The 12,210-nt window shown below is 47.8% G+C and overlaps 1 protein-coding gene across 3 annotated transcripts in view; it reads right to left on the bottom strand.

Moving 5' to 3' along the window:
* The window catches only part of SLC22A23 (solute carrier family 22 member 23), a 163,814-nt gene that overhangs the window by 75,431 nt on the left and 76,173 nt on the right, over positions 1–12,210 (bottom strand). The gene's annotated exons all lie outside the window — the stretch shown is intronic.

Below are 12,210 nucleotides of genomic sequence, written 5' to 3' on the forward strand. Positions count from 1 at the left end.
TAGCAGTAGGTGAACTAATGAATGAACTGGAACACGGTCTCTGTTTTTCAGTAGATGCCGCAGTAAGAGTATTAGAGAAAAGTCAAGGGTTTGGAGGGCTGTTCTAGATTCCAATGATCAACACCATTGCTGATGTTTTACTAATCAATCAAGTAATTAGTGAATGTCTACAATGGGGAAGGTACTACTCAAGGCCAAGTGACCATGTAATTAGCTGCTGAATCTCATAATTCAATGTCATCTTCCTTAATTAATATTTGTCCTTCCATGTCAATTAAGAAGGCAGCCTTGTTAGTTCACGGGTAGGCCACGCAGCAGAACAGACAAAGCGCTCATCTGAGGGCCAGAGAGCTACCGTGTCAACTTGCCCCTAGAAGCATGAAACATTCAGATATCTCTGTGTTGTACCTTTTCCTTTAAACAGGAAAAAAAAAAAAAAGAATGATGAGACTCCTATTATTGAGTTTACAAAAACACAAACAAAAAACTAGTGTTGCTCTATATGACAGTATTCAAATTCTTATCTTCGGGTTCCTATACTCCACCCACTTGGAAATGGTTCCCTGTCTCTGTGGTTACCATCCTCCCTGATTAAAAAGATAATTTCCTTCCAAATACTACTTAGCAGCTCTCAAATAAGATGAATAGACAGGTCTTGATACCATCAGTTTCCTCACCTTCAAACTGAAAATCAGAAATAAGAATATCAAAGGAAAGAGAATGATATATATGTACAGTAAGAAGCCTTTGAACTTCTCATCGGTTCCTCATACCCTGTTCTTGGCAACATAACAACCCTTCTCTAGTCAAAAAAATAAAAAAATTATCTATCTATCTATCTATCTATCTATCTATCTATCTATCTATCTATCTATCTATCTATCTATCTAATTTTTCCCCCTCTTACCAGTTGTATAAGAAAGAGGAAGAGACCAGGAGGTTGCTGGGCAGAGAAAAGGTCATAGCAAGGTTATTGTTCTTCTGAGCTGGGATTAGACCTGGGCCTTCTAGCCCAGGCCCTGCACCAGCCCTCCTCCCAGGCTCAGAGCTAGGCCATCAGGGGCCTGGTCTATCTGCGTTGTGTCAACATTTAATTCCAACAGGGAAGAAACAGACCACATTGTTTTCTGGCTCAGCTACTATTCTCCTTTGCTGTGTCTTCGGGTATGGGCCAAGGGGCCCTAAGGCCTCGTTCAAGCCTGAGCAAACCCCAGCTGTCAAAGCAGACATCCCTTCCACCCACACCAACAGAGATGAACCTCCCAATGTAATGCTGAGTTATTAAAAAAAGAAAAAAGGAAGTGCAGAGAAACAAATACAGTATGATACCATTGTACAAAGTTGTTAGGAGAAAAAACAGTATAGTGCAGTGTCACTCACTCATGGGGACAAGCACATTTGTGGTAAAACTGAAAGAAATCCCCGGGGAGGAGGAACAGCAAACAGGGGGCAGTGGAGAGGTCTGGGGAGAGGGGGGCGGGCTGGGCTGCATTAATAGGGCTTTGTTCCCAGTCTGAGTGGCGGAGGCACGGGATGTCAGGAATATTTCCTAGTTAATGACCACGGGAGCCACCAAAGCACATGTGCTTTCTCCAAGTCTTTCCTCAGTGCGCCGGCCCTCAGGACTCCTGGCTGCTGAAAACGTTCAGGAGGAAATGCTGAGCGACTGGGCAGCTGACAGACCGGATCATACAACAGTGTCTTAATCCAACCCTCAAGTCTGCAAGGTTAAAGGGCCACGCCCCATCTTGGAGATGGCAGTGACCTTGTCTAAGGGGAAGGGGAGAGCTCGGAGGGTGATTTTGGCAGGCTTTTACTTCCGCATTTGCCTCTGAGAATGCAGCTGGCCCTAACTCAGCCACTCCTCACTACTCTTCCGCTGGCTTCCCTGCCGCACCGGGCAAATCTTCAGCTCAAGGGACAGGAGTGTTTATTTTAGAACCTAGCCCGCTGGCTAGGGCACCCTCGGTGTGGAACACTTCTTCCTAAGCTGGAGTTTTGTTGTAACTGTCTTCTCTCTCCTCCTCAGCTCAGCAGTGAAGGCAGGCTAGCCCAGACCTCTGGGTTTTGAAATTTGCACGGACAAATCAACAAACATCCATGATAAGGTGCATGATCTTGCCCAAGCCCTACAAAACATCTGCAAATGTGTTACCTCATGTGCCCTCACCAAATCCTATCAATAAGGACATCAAAAGTTTTCCCCATTTCCAAGAAGGGAATGGCACCTTCGAAGGTCAGTTCCCAGGACAGCGACGCAAGCAGTGCCCTAGGACAGGCTTCTGATCCCAGCTGCTGTGTCTGGCTCCAAACGCCAAGGCAACCTGGACACATTTTTAAGTAGTGAACCTAGCGACACAGCCTGGAAGAGAGAACCAACACAGAACAAACGAGAAACAAGGCAGGCGCTGTGTGAAAAGCTCGGGTTTCCCTCAGCGCCCACAGCACATTCCCAGTCTCCAACCCCGCCGCATTTCCACGGCCATGGGGATATTTATCATTGTTTTTGACAAACAAACCCTCCCTTACCTTAGCAAAGGTCAAGTGCACTGTGACACTCCCAGAGCAAACAGCCAGCTGGAGGACTCATCATGGCCTCGGCAAAGTCTTTGCTAATAATTATCCACACAGCTTTCTTAATTTGTAATTGTTGTAACTGCAGGTGTGGCTCAGCAGCAGTTATTCCCCTATCAGTTCTCTACAGCACGAGGAAGCAATTTCAAATACAGAATAATGTGCTTTTCCTTGCTTTCTGCCTGCCGCACAGAGATCTCAACTATGTTTACAACTGAGCTCCTTCTACTGTGTTTACCATGTCATTCTGAACATCACATCAAAAAGACACCAAAAGTATGTCATAAAAGAAATTTAGAATTAACTTTTCTAGTTAACAAAGTAAAAGCTCCTTGGGTTTAGGGGCTTTGTTCTTATTCAACATCTCATACCTATAGAAAATGCTGAATAATGACAAATAATGGAGAGCAGAAGGATACTGTGCATAAAACATGCATCCATTCAGTTATTCAGCAAGGACTCTGCAGTTGCACATGCTAGGAGAGATGCCAAGATGAATAGGCCACACTGCCGGCTTTAGGGGCTGACAGTCCTTGGAAGAGACACAAGACAGGTATGATCCCTGCTGCAGGAATGCAAAGGAAGGAACAGGACCCCAGGAGGACTTTCCCAGGAAACAGCATTTGAACTTGGCCCTAAGGGAAAAGTAAGTAGGACCATCTTGCCACGTGGGTGGTGCAGGAAGGGGAGTGGGAAGAGAGTTTTCAACAGAGACGACCAAGGAGGCCCATGCAGAAGAGGCTGAGACAGGCTAGGTTCTCGGCATCAAAAAGTCTCGAGGATGTACAGAAATCAAAACCCTTCTACGCTGTTGGTGGAAATGCAAAAGGTGTAGCCATCACAGAAAACAGTATAGATGCTCCTCAAAAAATTAAAAAATAGAACTGCCATATGATCCAGTGATTCCACTTCTGGACATTTTTCCAAAAGAACTGACATCAGGATCTGGAAGAGCTGAGCACTCCGATGTCGCTGCAGCACTGTTCACAACAGTCGGGCTCCGGACACAACCCAGCGTCCACTGACGGATGACGGATACACAGAATGTGGGAAAAACATATAATGGAATATGAGTCAGCTTAAAGAGGAATGAAATGCTGACACATACCGCAATGCGAATGAACTTTGAGGACATCGTGCTAAGCGAAATGTGCAAGTTACAGAAGGACAAATACCACACGACCCCACTTACACGAGGTATCTAAGAATAGGTAAAAGCGTAGAATCAAAGAAGGGGACGGTGGTGGTGGGGCGGGGGCGGGGTCACGGAGGTGCTAATCAACTGGCATAATGCTTCAGCCGAGCAGACAATGACTCCAGAGAGCTGCTGCACGACATCGTGCCTGCAGTCGACAGTCCGCGTTGCTGCCCTGAGAATCCACCAGGAGGGTAGGTGTCATTTTGTGTTCTTACCACAACAAAGTAAAACTTAAGATAAAATGTCCCCTGGAGAGTTTCTGTTTCAACCAAGGAAAACACCAGAAGGGGCTGGAGAGGAAGCAGGAAGTAGGGACCTGCCGCCGGGACACTGTGCCATTCCAGAGGGAAGCCCTGACTCTCCTGGCGCGGTGCTGGGCGCACAGTCTACTTTCTGTTGCCCAGCGCTATCTGAGTCACCCAGCGCTATCTGAGCCACGTTTCCACGTCAGCGTGCTCCCCAGATGCCAGGTCACATCTCAGTCATCCAGGATGAAAGGAGAACAGGGAGTCCGAAGTATACAATTGCAAAAAGGAAAACTCCTTTATTAATTTAGTGCAATGCGGAGACAGGCCAGAGACAACACAGGCCACATCCAGAATCACAGATAGTTTCAACCGAGAAAAGGATGGACGTTGAGAAGGGGAAGCGAGGAGCACACTGGTTAGCGCTCGTTTCATTCTGGGACAATTTCACTAGAATGAACACCTCACCGGGAGCCCACGGCTCAGGCAGACCGCAGACGCTGCTGAGCGGCGCTAGCTGGTGCTGGCATATCCACCCTCATCAGCGAGGGGCTCTTCTAGGCCACGCATGTGAATGTCCATCTGAATAAGTATCTTGAGTGTGAACTTAAAACAAAATGGAAAACAAAGCAGATACACATATAGCCAATAAGCATGTGGAAAGATGTTTAACATCACTAATCATCAGGGAAATGCGAATCCAAATTATAGTGAGGTACCACTCACATCCATTAGGATGTTATTTTAAAAAAACCCCAGAAAATAACAAGTGTTGGCAAGAATGTAGAGAACCGGAACCCTTGTGTACTGCTGGTAGGAATGTAACATGGTGCAGCCAACTGTGGAAAACAGTATGTTGGTTCCTCAAAAAATTAAACTTAGAATTACAACATGATCCAGCAATCCTACTTTGGAGTATATACCTAAAAGAAGTGAAAGCAGGAACTAGAAAAGGTATTTGCATACATCTATAATCACAGCACCATTACTTACAATAGCCAAAAGGTGGAGACAACCTGAGTGTCCATTAATAGACAAATGGACAAACAAAATGCAAGAACACATACAATGGAATATTACTAAGTTTTAAAAAGCAAGGAAATTCTGACATATGCCACAACACGGATGGAACTAAAAGACATTATGTTAAGTCAATATGCCAGTCACGAAGGGCAAATACGATTTCACTTACATAAGGTTCCTAGAGTAGGCAAATTCGTGGTACCAGAAAGTAAAGTGGAGGCTGCCAGGGCTGGGGAGGGGCAATGGGAGTTGGTGTTTAATGGGGACAGAATTTCAGTTTGGGAAGATGGAAAGAGTTCTGGAGATGGATGGTGGTGATGGTCGCGCAACAATGCGAATATATTTGATGCCACTGAACTGTACAATTAAAACTAGTTAAAATGGTAAACTTTGTTATCTTTATTTGACCATGATAAAAAATTGACCCCCTCCAAAAAAAAATAACTCACACAAAATAGAAAACAGGTAGTATTTGCCTCTGGGAGCTCTGCTGCCCATCTATGCCCCCCGCCCCCACCCCAGATCCTCATACCCGGGAGGATCAGACAAGCTCAGTCACCAAAAGGTGGAAATGAGTCACAGAGCTCATTGCGTCACCATTCTCAGAGGTCACATCTCCTATGTGGCTTAAAATAGAGGATGGCATTCTCACGGTCAGATTTCAAGCAAGGCTCAACAGCAGAGGGGTTGTTTCGGGGCCTCTGCTCATGCCTGAGGTCAGCCTTGACAACCTCACTCCACACATCTCCACATTTCTCTCACGTATTCCCATGTTGACTGCTCACCTAAGCCCCAGATGCCATCTTAGTTACTTAGGAAACAAAGAGGACCATGAGCTGGCCTGAGCCCGAAGGGGTCCTCAGTGATGTAGCTGAGACAATGAGTAGATGTCCCTACGCAGGTGGGCTCCTCCGGCAGAGACCTGCTAGGATCACGGCAGGCCTCCCTCAGGCAAGGATGCTGGGCGGGGGGCTGCAGCAAGACCAGCAGCCGCTGAGGTTGGTAAGAGGCTGGAGCAGCTGCAGCTGCAGAGGGGCTGGAGAAGACAGGAGACTAGGTCGGGCCATAGCAAGTGTCCTGCGTTTTACACTCCCATTGTGCGTATATTGTCTGTTTATAGCCTCCACTTTATGCTGTACCCCAAGTTAAACTGTTCAGACGACTTAGGACTCAGATCAGGGCTTCCCTCCCAAAGGAGCCCTGCGGCGGTGACACATAGAACACAGAATCCAGACTGCCTTTCCCCCTCCAGAAAAGAGAAAAAGGTGCTGCAAGAGTGAGGCTGCTGGGACCCCAACCCCTGCCTTTTAAAGGAGCTTCAAGACTCTTACGTCACTTTGTGGCTTAGGTGGGCTGATTCCATCTGTGGGAGTGACTAGTCATCCTGCACCCTGCCCTCTCCCAAGAGCTGTCCTCCCTCAGGACTCGGCCCACTCCAGCAGCATCCTAGGGCCAGGTAAGGGCTAGGGTGCCTCAGTGAGAGAGGCATCTCACGCTCAGCACCTGGGAGAGGCCACACAGACTGGGGTCCCGAGAGGGTGGTGACACCCGCCTGCCACTGGTTCCATTTCCACAACTCTGGGCTCTGGGCCTCTAGACTTGCACTCCCATCCCCAGGTTCAGGGTGGGCCAGGCCTGTGTGTCTCTCCTCATTCTGTCTGAAAACAGACTCAAAAGTGCAATCTTAATGAAAAAGAAAGAAAGAAAAAGTGCAGTTTTGACAACAGCAAGCCTGGTGGTATCCAAAGAAAAGCTGCTAGATGGGATCATTACCCAATATTTTTTCTTGTTGAATCACATCGTTGAGGGAAGAAGAAACATAGGCCATTTCAATAGATCACAAAGGCACTTGCGCCATGAACATTTATGAAGTGGGAAATACACGCCCATTCCATGCTGGTAACTAGGAAGACAGACACAGTCCCTACCCTGAGGGAATTACAATCAGACACACAAAATACTGCGAACCACATGTCGCACGCTGGGCGCTCACGGCAGGCTGGGGCTCCACGTGGCCCCAGAAACTCGGAAGAAGGGCGCAGGACCATTTCACATAGTTTTCTTGGAGACTCATTTGCTTATTAGCAAATTAATGCTCTGTGAGGTTCTCTACTGAAAAAAAGTTATTTGCTCAAAGTACACTTTAAAAAATAAAATTTAGGCCGGGCGCAGTGGCTCACACTTGCAATCCTAGCACTCTGGGAGGCTGAGGTGGGCGGATTGCTCGAGGTCAGGAGTTCAAAACCAGCCTGAGCGAGACTCCGTCTCTACTATAAAAAATGGAAAGAAATTACTTGGCCAACTAATATATATATATATATATATATATATATATATATATATATATATATAAATTAGCCATGCATGGTGGCGCGTGCCTGTAGTCCCAGCTACTCGGGAGGCTGAGGCAGGAGGAGCCCAGGAGTTTGAGGTTGCTGTGAGCTAGGCTGACGCCACGGCACTCACTCTAGCCTGGACAACAAAGTGAGACTCTGTCTCAATAAATAAATAAATAAATAAATAAAATAAAATAAAATAAAATAAAATTTAGTGTGCAGTTTAATCAGGAATTGAAACACCTACCATGGAAACCCTTCCCTGACCCAAACAGTTGTTAAAGAGGCAAAGGCCATGATCTTTCCGGGGTCTCTCTGTAGATTGGGGCTCCGTGGGATCAGGATTAACGAGCATGGTGAAGCCTCCACCCCACCTTTCTGGGAAGGCGCTATAGGCCAGCGAAAGCCCCCAGTCCTACATCTGCAAATCCGTCTCTCCACCGCTCAGAGCGACGCTGCGAGACAGGGCCTGCCTCTGCCCCGGGAGAAAGGGTGCAGGTCCCCGAGCATGCAGCCCCTGGGGCCCAGGAGAGGAAACATGGATTGAATGTGGACATTAAGGACCATCAGTTAAAGATTTTGAGGGCAAAGGGAACGGGTGGTGGGGATAGGGGAAAGTCCTGTGCCAACTTCTGCGCCTTCTCCTTTCCTTGCACGTGTGGATGGAATATTAAACAGGCTCAGCCAATCAGCAGCCTTTCGGCTCCAGACGGATCCGAGGAAGCGTGTTCTAATCTGCACCCACACTTGACTCGCTCGGCGCCCAGCAGGCCGTGTCCTGCCCGCCTGAGCACCCTGCTCACCGCTTCCTTGGTCGCTGGCAGCCCAGCCCCTGCGCCTACAGCAGGAGACATCCCTGCCTAACAGCGTCTACCCAGGGCCCTTGTGCTGCCAGGACTGTCCCATAGTCCAGGAGTGTCAGAAACGGGCTCTCCACTCACCTAGGATATCAGGTGCAGCACACCCAGGCAGTGGCATGCTTTTGTGACTTATGTTCTTGCCATCTCAAAACCAAACCAAACACACAAGCCGATGTACCTCCCTCCACCGGTCACTTCCCCCTTCCTGCAGCCCCCGCCCACCTGTCCCCACCCAGCGCAGCAGCGTGGATGGGCTCGGGCAGCGCAGTCCGAGAGCCACCGGGACCAGACAGTCAGCAGTGGCCCCTGGGGCTCTGTGCCAGGGGCCAGGCCTTCAGCCAAACCAGGACGTAAGACGGGGGTGGGGGGGAGCCTTCCTCCTCAGGGAAGACACAGGCTGAGGAGAGGCGAGGAAGGGGTAGGGGTGGGGGGACAAGAAAGGAATGGGCATGAACATGGCTCATGGCTCAGTCCCAGCTCATGGCCTTGCCATCTGAGCTTGACGGCCGGCCTGGGCCCTGCAGAGAGCCCCAGCCCAGCGAGGGCATCGGCAGCCTCGGCACTGAGGGCCGGCCTGCGACTCTCTGGAGGCCCCACTTCAGGAAGCAAAGTGCACAGCACCCCAACCTGGTCCGTCCTTGCTCTGACCACCTCCCTGCCCCAGGGAGAAAGAAGGGTGCTTTCCTGGGGTGGTGGCGGGGGCCACCCATCCTGGTCTCTGCTCGGCCCTCCACTGGATGGTCACCCGAGTGCCCTGCCTGGCGCTCTCAGGGGCACATGCTCTACATTCTGAGAGGACACAGGACACGGGGCAGAGCCAGGGCCTGGCTGACCCCACAGGCATTAGCCACCTCCGGGCATTGCAAAGGGCATGAAAGACATTCTGGTCTAGCTGGTGGCCCAGATAGGTGCTGACTTTATCCGCTGGCCGGTGTAAGATGCTGACATCTGCGACCTCTCTGCCTTTCTGCTCTCCTGGAGCACTTTCATGAGCCTCTTTGGGTTGGGACAAAGCTAAGAGACAGACAGAAAAGAAAGCTCATATCCAATCTGCACACCAATATGCAATCCTGTCTTGCTTGGAAATGAACACCAAGTGCCCTTACAGTGTCACCAAACACTTGCATGGGTTTCACAGTGCATAGAAACCTCTCCATGCACACGAATGCACGTGATTCCCACGGTGACTAGGGAAGGCAGAATAGCTATAATTCCCATTTTTTACTTTACAGTAAATTACCCAAGGTTACACAGCTAATAAAGTCCTAATTGGGGACCAGAATCCAAGTTTTCCAACTCTTAGCACAAGGATTTATTTTTATATTTGCTCCCTCTTTTAAAAAAATTCTTTACCTTCTTAAAGAAAATGTGAGGTCACACCTGGCCCAGGCTCCCTGCTCCCACTGCATGATGAGGTCACACAGGAGGCATCTAAATTCAACACAGAAGGGAGGGAGGGCGTCAGGAGGTGACCCTCCTGCCACGTTTTGAGCTCAGTGTGGTCTGGGAGCTGCTGTGTGCTGGGAGCTGCTGGAGGGAGAGCCACTCCTGGCTGCGGCAGCCCTGCAGGGGCAGGGAGATAGCCCACCGCCCTTCCTGGGTGTACGCCGCAGCACAGCCAGTGCAGGGCAGGAGTGGGGGTTGCCTGCGTCTGGGATGTGTGGGCTAGGACTTGGAAGCTGGCTCGAGGACAGTCAGAGTCACTGAGAGGACAGGAAGCAGAAGAGTGATGCCATGGATTTGGGTTCCCAAAGGCGGCCCTGGTAGTGGAGTGGGGAGGAGGTTGGGGCGAAGGTGCAGGGGTCCCCAGAACAACCCAAGCTCCGGGAGCCAAAAGGCTAAAGGATGGAGAGAATGAGGCACAAGTGTCTGCCCCAGCTCCGGAGGGACGTGACCTCAGTTTCCTTGTTCCGGTTTGGGAAAACGCAGGAGGGGACCACCATGAAGCTGTCTTGCATGCCGCTTCAACAGGAGAGGGTTTCCTAAACATACTGGCTTTAGATCTGGTCCCATCAGTCACTAAATATTTGCTGAGTCCACCACGTGCCTGGTATTGGTTAGGTGCTGGGGCATGTGCTCTTGGGTAGCACACATTCTCTATTTAATAGTTTTCTTTTATTTTTTTTAATTATTATTTTAGCATACCATGGGGCTACAAATGTTAAGGTTATATACATTGTCCATTCCCCCCCTCCCACCCACCTGATATCTGGTAAATGTTATTCCTATATGTCCACTTAAGTGTTGATCCATTAATACCAATTTGCTGGTGAGTACATGTGGTGCTTGTTTTTCCATTCTTGGGATACTTCACTTAGTAGGATGGGTTCCAGCTCTATCCAGGATAATGCAAGAGGTGCTATATCACCATTGTTTCTTAAAGCAGAGTAGTACTCCATTGTATACATATACCACATTTTATTAATCCACTCATGTATTGATGGACACCTGGGTTGTTTCCACACCTTTGCAGTTGTGAACTGTGCTGCTATAAACATTCGAGGTCAGGTGTCCCATTTGTAGAGTGTCATTTGATCTTTGGGGTAGATGCCCAGTAGTGGAATTGCTGGATCAAATGGTAGATCTACTTGTATTGCTTTAAGCTATCTCCATATTGCTTTCCGTAGAGGCTGAATCAGTTTGCAGTCCCACCAGCAATGTAGGAGTGTCCCTATCTATCTGCATCCACGCCAACATTTATTGTTTGGGGACTTTTTGATAAAGGCCATTCTTACTGGAGATAAGTGATATCTCACTGCCGTTTTGATTTGTATTTCCCTGATGATTTAGAGATGTTGAGCATTTTTTCACGTTTGTTGGCCTTTATTCTGTTTTCTTTTGAAAAATTTCTGTTCATGTCCTTTGCCCACCTTTTGATAGGGTTGTTTGATTTTTTCTTGCTGATTTTCCTGAGTTCTAAATAAATTCTAGTTATCAGCCCTTTATCGGATGTGTAGCTTGTGAAAATTTTCTCCCATTCTGTGGGTTGTCTGTTTGCTCTCTTGACAGTTTCTTTGGCTGTGCAGAAGCTTTTTAATTTGATCAGGTCCCATTTATTTATTTTTGTTGCTGCTGTGATTGCCTTTGGGGTCTTTTTCATGAATTCTTTTCCTAGGCCAATGTCTAGAAGAGTATTTCCAACATTTTCCTCTAGGATCCTAATAGTTTCACACCTAATGTTCAAGTCTGTTACCCAGCATGAGTTGATTTTTGTGAGGGGTGAAAGGTGTGGATCCAAGAATTTAACACTAAAGAACACAAATTAGACCTGTAACTATGGAAACTATCCATCTGGGATTTTCCAGGATAATCCCATTCAAAAAAATATTCTTTTCTGTTGTGAGCATAGACAAGAGTTGGTCATGTGTTTAGTTTTTCTTTCCTAAAATTTTTAAAATATTAAGAAAAATAGTCATCATTTCCATAATGCAAACACCCTTATCCTTTTTTTAAAATTTTATTTATTTATTTATTTATTTTAGCATATTATGGGGGTACAAGTATTAAGGTTACATATATTGCCCATGACCCCCTCCTCCCTCGAGTAAGAGCTTCAAGTGTGTCCATCCCCCAAACGTTGTACATCTTACTCATTGTGTTTGTATATACCCATCCCCTCCTCCCCCCTCCCACCTGCCCGACACCTGATAAATGTTACTCCTACATGTCCACTTAGGTGTTGATCCGTTAATACCAATTTGCTAAACACCCTTATCCTTAAGTCCCCTGGGAATATCAGAGGCAGAAGGAAAAGGGAAACCAGAAAACTTTATTTTCTAAACACATATTAATTTGTTAGCTGAAGACATTTTGGTTTCTTATTCTTGTATTCACTTAATTCCTCTCTGGTCACAGTAATGACACGTGTATTGGAGTGCTGACGCCTTCTGGCAATAGCAGGAGAAACGGCGCGAGGGCCTTGGGTGTCTGAGTCAGACACAGAAGGTTGTGAGGCAGGAATCCACCACGAGGGC

The sequence above is a fragment of the Microcebus murinus genome, chromosome 15, assembly GCF_040939455.1.
Source record: "Microcebus murinus isolate Inina chromosome 15, M.murinus_Inina_mat1.0, whole genome shotgun sequence".
NCBI lineage: Eukaryota > Metazoa > Chordata > Mammalia > Primates > Cheirogaleidae > Microcebus > Microcebus murinus.